Below are 9115 nucleotides of genomic sequence, written 5' to 3'. Positions count from 1 at the left end.
TGATAGAACAACACATCATCAGCTACATCCTTAGGAAATTTGGCAATAACATGTGGTAACTCCGTTTCTCCTCTTTCTCTCTCTCTCTCGCATTAAAAGGAAGGAAAGTACAAAATTGTCAAATACGAGAGAGATGAGAGTTCATATATAGATATTGGGTGTCGAGTGGTCGGTATCTACTGGATACTTATCAATAGCTTCAGCATTATTTAAGTCTTACAATTTAAGCAGTTGTATTCGTATATGTACTAACCCAGCAAACCAAATATCGGATGTCCGACACGTCTGATCAATTTCGGTAGCAATATCGTTTAGTTGTCGTTTCGATTTCTAAACGATTTTTCGGAGCGATTGTCGGAAGTAAATTTCGCTTCCGAATTTCACAAGCATTTTCTTCAGATTTCTTTCCGACATCTATCTGATTTCGCTCCGACATTTCGTTCCGAAATTATGTCAACCACTTTATACAACTTTCGCTAAGATATCATTACGATTTCGGATCCGACATCTGACGTAGCGTCCGAATATTTGTTCCGATTTCGACACGATGTCGGTGCGATAGGTTTTCTGGGTACATACATATCACAAAAACCAAAAATGTTTTCTCAATCGATGAATCCGAGTTTCACCCATTCAGAATTCGCGAACTGTTAACATATTCCATATAGTATGACTGAAATTCATTAAAATGGAATGTTTTAGGAGGGATCCCACAATGTCGGCATCAATATGGAAAAATGGGTTGAAGCCAACAAGTTTTTTTATGGCTTAACGTTACATTTAATAGAAAGAATCACAGAATACTCCATAGGCAACATGATACTGGTGTATAATTTTTCGATATATCCACTGCATCCACCTAAAATTGATGCTGACATTTCGAAGCCGGAATTTCGGGGTTTTATGATTTTTTTTAATAATCCGGACGCGCAACAAGATAATATTCCAAACTCGTAATAAGATTATAGAACTCGTGATTTTACGTCGTATAATGTATATGTCATGAGTATGCTCCATACATCATCCTAGTAATTGGAATTTAAAGGCCAAAATTTTATGCGTGAATTTTCTTAGAAAACCTATTTTTTTGCGTGTAAAATTTACAAATGCTATTCAATTTCCTTTGAACCCCGCGTGAATTTAGTTTTTTTACGCCACGGATCTAATAAGCCCTTCCGCGATTGAATCCACTAAAAAGGCGGATATAGATACCCTGAAAATAGGAAAATCAGCAAAAATATATTTTGACAAATCCGCGTACTAAACCGCGATTTTCTTTAAAATATTTTACATAAATGGAATTCTTTATACGCGATTATAATATTTGCGATTATAATATTAATCACAGAGATACGCGAGTAATATGAGGTTTTTACGCAAACTAGAATGTGGAGGCACATCTGCGGTTCTTGAAGAATCTATTTGAAATAGGTGTATATTGACGTATTTTTGATGGGCGCTAATGAAACCGGATGCGAATAACAGGCTTTTTAATTTGTTATTGTATGGGATTTTAGGTAATTAGTTAGAGAACTCCCAAATATTTTTTTTTCAAATTTTTCTAACCGAACCAAAAATATATAATATCGGAAAAGGTCGTAAGTCCACTTTTTATTGGATATCGCGTTCTTGTTACAGAAAGATAGTACAAGTCAAAACACGTCGTATGATATAAAGAAAATGGTAGTATGTCGCGTTTTTCTATATGTTTTGCCAATGTCGGTCGTAAGTCCACAAAACGTACAAATTTGAGTACGAAAAGGTCGTACGTCCACAGGAATATTTATATTTTAAAAGAATACTACAGCTAATGTAGTTCAGATACGATGTTTAGCGTCATCCATGGTTATGGTACATTGTAAAGAACTATCTTACACATTTGGATGATAATCAGATGATATTTGGCGGAGCCAGTGGACCAAACTTTTGAACAAAAATCTGATCATTTCTATTTAGCAAACGAACTGATTATGAAAGATGAACTTCTGGCATTTTCATTGATAAAAATTGTAAAAAAAATCCCAATTTTTTATTGTTTTTTTGTTGATATCTTACTTAATATTTGAAAAATGTGCTCATATGTAATACGTCCTTTGTGTTTTGCACAATAAAAATATTGATGTTTCCGCTGATAAATTGGCATTTGCAAGCCGAGCCGTATTATCATACATTTGTATGTATTCGGATCATACATTTTTTAAAAAGTTTTAAGAACGCTTAATTTTTAAAACTATTCAATCTGGCCGATGACGCAAAAGTGACTGGTCTGTGTGGTTTTAAATACACCGCTACTTTATTGTAATTTGCATCAAGAGTAAGGTTAACAGTTTTTACTATACATTTATAAGCTTTTTTACCGAAATTTGTCCTGCATAAATTAAAATATACACCAACAATTAAATTTGCCAACCATATGGTCGTTTTCATCCGCTAAATACTATCCGATCATCACCCACAATTATTATCATCCTCATACGTCCTCTAGCGTGGTTATGGGTACACAACAAACAATTAAAACTTTCGGACCCCGGTATATATTAGGCTAAAACTCTGTTATCTTACCATGTTCATCAATATAATTGGCATCAACGGAAGTACCAAGAATTCCTCATTTAAATATAACTTACGTGAGTGGAACATGGATAAAAGGAATAAATATATAGTCAAAATATTAAAATATTCCAATTTCCACCCAAAAGTTTTGGTCCATAAAACCCGCTAATTATTAACTCAAACTCAAATAATTCTTTCAATTTCGCTCCGATTGGACTAATATTGCAACCTACAAGATAGCTACAAAATCATGTTAAAAATGTTGGTCTTGGTCAAGTTCACCCCTTACGACCATCACCTACGTCTAATGGGGTCACTTCCGGTCGGAACCCGACCTCTCCATAAAAATTCGTGACGATCGGTCCATAATTGAGGCCTGGAGTAACAATTACAATTGTTAGTGGACAAAACAAACTTATGATACCCTTTCCACATTGTTTTGTAAAGTATAAATATTTTATTTTAAACAAGTAAGAAAAGCGTTAAGTTCGGTCGGGCCGAACTTTTTATACCCTCCACCTCCGCCACAACCTTCAAAATACCGAAATTCGGAAGGTACTGTTCTATGGGGGCTATATGATGGCGTGGACCTATACCTACAAATTTCTGGGGGAAAGTTTTATACGCCTAAAGAAGACTAAATACCAAATTTCAGCCATCTCGGTGTGATAATGAGGCTAAAACGTTCAAAATATCGAAAATCGGAAGATATTGTATTATGGGGGCTATATCAACACGTCGACCTATATAAACATTTTATGGTAGAAATGTTTCTTAGCCTCTGGAAACACAAAATACAAAGTTACAACCGATTCTTTAGTCAAATGGGTCTAATACATTCAAAATATATTAAAATGACGCGTACTTTATAAGGGGCCTTATGTGGGGGCTATACCAAAACGTGGACCTATATAACCCAACTTTGGTAGGAATGTTTTCTGGCCTCTGAAGACACAAAATACCAAATTACAACCAATTCTGTTGTCAAATGGGTCTAATACATTCAAAATATATTAAAATGACGCGTACTTTATATGGGGCCTTATATGGGGGCTATACCAAAACGTGGACCTATATAACCCAACTTTGGTAGGAATATTTTTTGGCCTCTGGAGACACAAAGTACCAAATTACAACCAATTCGGTGGTAAAATGGGCCAAATATCTTAAAAATTCCTTAAAACGACGACGCGTCACGCGTCATTTTGTATGGGGGCTACACGAAAGCGTGGACCTACATAGCCCGCTTTCAATACCAAAAGTCCTACGTAAATATAACATATTTTCCCAAAATTTCATCAACCTACGTCAATCCGTTCGGACGCTAGAGTGATTTCCACAGACGGACAGACGGACAGACGGACAGACGGACGGACATGGCTATATCGATGTAGAATTGCACGCTGATCAAGAGTATATATACTTTGTGGGGTCTACAATGATTATTTCGAGTAGTTACAAACGTAGTGACAAACTTAATATACCCCCATCCTATGGTGGAGGGTATAAAAATCCGTAAATTATAGGAAAAGGCCGTAAGTCCCTACAAAAATACAAAACTGTACAGGGAAAAGGTCGTAAGTCCAAAAACATCCAATTATCTCCCAAACGCGACGGAATTTTATCAAACAAAGTGCAGGTATTGGAGCGGAATAAATAAACGAAGAATACTGCCTTTACCACCATAATAAAATCTTTAACACTGAAAGCGCTGGAATGTTCTTTCTTCCTCCTGAAAAATGTGTGAAAATGTCGTAAGTCCCGACCTTTTACGACGGAGCAGACGATATTTGAATAATATTTAAACAATAATTTTTTTCTCTTTTGTTTTTGCTATAGCATACAGTTTATATAGCCAATCTCTACAAATCCGGTTTCATACTTTTCTATGCATTGTCTAGATTCTGTATATATTTTTAATTTATTTTTTAGAGGTTTATACGGACTCTGAGGTAGTATAATTTAATTTGCTCCCAGATTTTTTTTTAATTTGTTGATTATCCGCGAAAATAAGAACAAATAAATGCTGTTACTGATATATGCAGAAATTTTAAAATATTTTTTCTTAATAAAATAATAAAACCGCTATAACTTTAGTGCGCATTGACCAATTTTGTGAACGCCAGCAGATTTGAAAGCAGAATTTTTTCATTAAGCTCTATACTTAAAATCGTAGATGTGCTTAAGGAACGCTGAATTTAATAAAAAAATTTAAAATAAAAAAAAACAACATTTTTACCGATTTTTTTACCGAACATTTTAAGTCGCAAATATAAGTGGACAAAACTAAAGCACCCCAATTTAAGTAACAAAAAAATCTAGTGAAATCAGTTATAAATTACACTATGCAACATTTTTAAGGTGATCTTGTGCAAACAATTCGAACTGTGGATTTTTTGAAAGTACATACCCAAACGACAAGAAACCCTAGTTGGGTGTTGTTGTGTCAGATCCAGCTCGGATTTTATGGCCCCATCTAAACATGGTTAAATATTGAGTTTTTAAAGAAATTCGTCTTTTTAAAGAAATTCTTCTTCTGACCTCTGAAGTAAATTTGTAGACAAGGACAAGAATAAAATATTTGGAGAAATAATGAACTCGAAAAACTACATTTATTGCATCAAATTTCAAAATATATGCAAATTCCACAATTTTTATACATTTCGCACCGTATCTCCAAAACCGTTAATTTTTTCTGAATATTTTCTTTTGGAAAAATATTCCCTGGAATGTAATACACAACTCTTCAGAACATGTTATTGTTGTAAAATGCCTCTGTGCCGTTGTTTTCTGTACATTTTTCAACGACGATTTAATAAAAATGTCAATAATGTAGTGAAATCCGAAATGCGAGAATAAACTCTTGGTGTGAACTGTGTTTGAAATACGTTTTGTAAAAGATATGATGCAAAATACCGCTGAAACAACATGAAGTAAGCATTTTAGAGATTCAGAATGTTCTGAAGAATTGTTGAGAAGATTTTTGCAAAAGGTTACTTGGTTCAAATCCCAATAGTTTAGCCGATACTGACCAGAATTTATGTACAATTTTCTATATTTTATAGATTTTGATGCCCTAGATGGAGTTTTTCTTATGTGGTGTTTTCACAAGATAAGTTCTACTAGTTTAGGGCTACAATATTGCTAAAGACAGCAAGGCCAAATTTCTATTCGTTTCTGAGGACGTTATTATGTTTGCTGACAACTTATACAGTAGAACCTCGATAATTCGTAACAAACTTCCGGTCCCTTGAAGGCATTTTCTTCGCATGGCTGGTCCCTTGTATTACGAATTACACTGTACAACAGCATTTTTGAGGGGTGAAAAATTCTTTTTTAAGATGATGAATCTTTTGATGTTTTCCTATAATACTTGGGAAAATAGCTTTCTATCTCTGTTTGGCGTTATTGTAGCTGCCATGCCTGCAGTCAAATCGAATGACGAATCTTTTTGTAGAACATTTTATCTCTCTAACTCAATTCCTTCCATGTCCTTTTCGTCCTTTATAACTTGAACCATAGTAAAAGTACCTCAAGATGGGATTTCACAGCATCCAAATGTTCTACAAAAATGTTGCTCAGAAGAGTTTAGGTACGGCTCTCTTTGACAATTAATCGACATTGTCCCGTTTTCATGGTCCTTTTCGACATTTACTCTGTTTTTGTTCAGAAAAAAACTATGTTTTGCTTTTTTGTATATTCTGCATATTCCAACTACCAACAAATAACGAAACAAAACATAGTTTTTTTCTGAACAAAAACAGGGTAAATGCCAAAAAGGGCTAGGAAACGCGACAATGTCGATTAGTTATCAATGAGAGCCGTACCTAAACTCTTCTGAGCAACATTTTTGTAGAACATTTGTATGTTGTAAAATCTCATCTTGCGGTATTTTTACTACGGTTAAAGAAAGAAAGGAGGAAAAGGACATGGAAGGAATTGAGTTAGAGGGATAAAAAGTACTACAAACAGATTCGTCATTCGATTTGACTGCAGGCATGACATCTCAAAACGAAGCTACAATAACGCCAAACATAGATATAAAGCTATTTTCCCAAGTATTATAGGGAAAACATAAAAAAATTCATCACGCGATATCTCAGAAACTTGGCCTACGGCGAAAATTTCCATTTGGGTTCTTTATATACTTACCAAGGGCTTTCATCTCCAAAAAGAATTTTAGACCCCCAGACTTTGAGTTCCAATTTGTGTCACAGTGTTATCGAAGTTCTACTGTATTTGAACTTAAAAACACGATATAGGTACTAATTTATTTAGAATTAGAATTGTCTCTTACGAATTTGTTACGGAAATATTGTTTAAACGATCGTGTCTAGCCTGTCAATTGTTGTCGTATAAGTCATGTAGCCAAATAGCAGACCACTATTATTAAAACTAATATTTTCAAGCAAACGAATTAAGAAATTAGAAACAACAACATGTAGTCTAGTAATTGTATTTGCGTCATTAAAAGTGCGTTAGGCCACGACACTTTTTGCTTGTTTACCTACAATAATGTCCCAAATTAGGAAGGCGTAATAAATTATTACCTATTGCTCAAAACATTACAAAGTCAATCGAGTATTAGTCACTTGGAACCAGTAATTGCTGCTACCGCCTATTAAGTAATGCATTGTTACTTTCAGAAAAAACCCTCTCCCTTTATCGATGTTTTTACATGCAATGACAGCAAATCGTAAAATGCATATTTAAGTGGCGTCTTTGCAGTAACGTCAAACGTAAAACTCCTTAGTAAAGTTGGAACAGGTAGGTAAATACACACATACATATGTACGTAAATACATATGTATGTGCAAGTTGGCCAATAATCGGAAACGTTGGCACACTAAACACCATATTTTTAGCATAAAAATATTAGTTACCCGATTACCTGTGAACCTTCAATAAATTAATTAAAGTGTAAGAAGGACTAAATCATAAACTTGGTTTAGACTATGCACTTATACGATTATTAGGTGTATTATCTCGATTTATTTGACATACATATATTGTATGAGAATGACAACTTAAATCGACTCTCTTCGACTCTTGCGTTGAAGGAATTAACCTTAGATATTGAAATAAATGGCTGTATCATTAATTATCATAACAAATTTAGTTAGATTGTATATTAGGCCGGGGCGATTTGTATGGAAAGAAAAAAATCTTAATGGACCCTTCGCGTTTCTTATTCCTAGGATTGAACTGAGCAAAAAAGTCTACTAGACCATAGGTCTATCGTAAAAATCGGTCCTACCGATTTTGACTTTAAGTTTTTTATCCACTTTTTTGGACATTTTGGCATATAACAACCAAACCATTGAGATTTTCGATCGAACACAAGGACAACAATTGTAGTCATGACAGTAGTTAAGAACTCTCTAATACATCACAAAAGCATTGGAACGCTCCCTCAGGCAGTTTTGGCCTTGAGAAGGTGCAAACTTTTCGAAAAATTTCGATAAATGGAACTGTGCTACAAAAGTTGACCAGAAAAATATTCAAGCGTTCTGATGGAAAATTATATTGTGTTGGGATCTATGGACAACGACAATACCTTTAGTTCGTTTGTATCACTTCGTTTTATTTTTTATAACGGTAAAAGTAGTGAAAATCTGAGTTTCTTTATGAAAACACTCTATATTTGTGGGTGGACTTATTGAGGGGCCCTCTAGGAAAAATGTATGCGTCCTGCGGATATATGGAGGACACCGTTAAATAGGGTATTGGGAGCACTTTCAGATTATATTTATTTAAATACATGATGATTGTACAAATTTTGAAATATTGACCGTTTATGAAAACACTCTATATTTGTGTGTGGACCTATTGAGGTGCCCTCTAGGACAAATTTATGCGTCCTGCGGATATATGGAGGGCTCCGTTAAATAGGATATTGGGAGCACTTTCAGATTATATGTATTTCAATACATCATGATTGTAGACATTTTGAAATATTGACCGTTTATGAAAACACTCTATATTTGTGGGTGGACCTATTGAGAGGCCCTCTAGGAAAAATTTATGAGTCCTACGGATATATGGAGGGCACCGTTAAATAGGGTATTTGGAGCACTTTCAGATTATATTTATTTCAATACATGATAATTGTAGAAATTTTGAAATATTGACCGTTTATGAAAACACTCTATATTTGTGGGTGGACCTATTGAGGTGCCCTCTAGGACAAATTTATGCGTCCTGCGGATATATGGAGGGCTCCGTTAAATAGGATATTGGGAGCACTTTCAGATTATATTTATTTCAATACATCATGATTGCAGACATTTTGAAATATTGACCGTTTATGAAAACACTCTATATTTTTGGGTGGACCTATGGAGGGGCCCTCTAGGAAAAATTTATGCGTCCTGCGGATATATGGAGGGCACCGTTAAATAGGGTATTGGGAGCACTTTCAGATTATATTTATTTCAATACATGATGATTGTAGAAATTTTGAAATATTGACCCTTTATGAAAACACTCTATATTTGTGGGTGGACCTATTGAGGGGGCCTCTAGGAAAAATTTATGAGTCCTGCGGATATATGGAGGGCAC

At 34.6% G+C, this 9115-nt stretch overlaps 1 protein-coding gene across 1 annotated transcript in view; it reads left to right on the top strand.

Moving 5' to 3' along the window:
- The window catches only part of LOC141390252 (lipase 3), a 64232-nt gene that overhangs the window by 25878 nt on the left and 29239 nt on the right, over nt 1-9115 (top strand). The gene's annotated exons all lie outside the window — the stretch shown is intronic.

The sequence above is a fragment of the Musca autumnalis genome, unplaced genomic scaffold (assembly GCF_047663935.1).
Source record: "Musca autumnalis isolate F117 unplaced genomic scaffold, ASM4766393v1 scaffold_1, whole genome shotgun sequence".
NCBI classification, from domain to species: domain Eukaryota; kingdom Metazoa; phylum Arthropoda; class Insecta; order Diptera; family Muscidae; genus Musca; species Musca autumnalis.
This window is presented reverse-complemented; position numbering and strand designations above follow the sequence as displayed.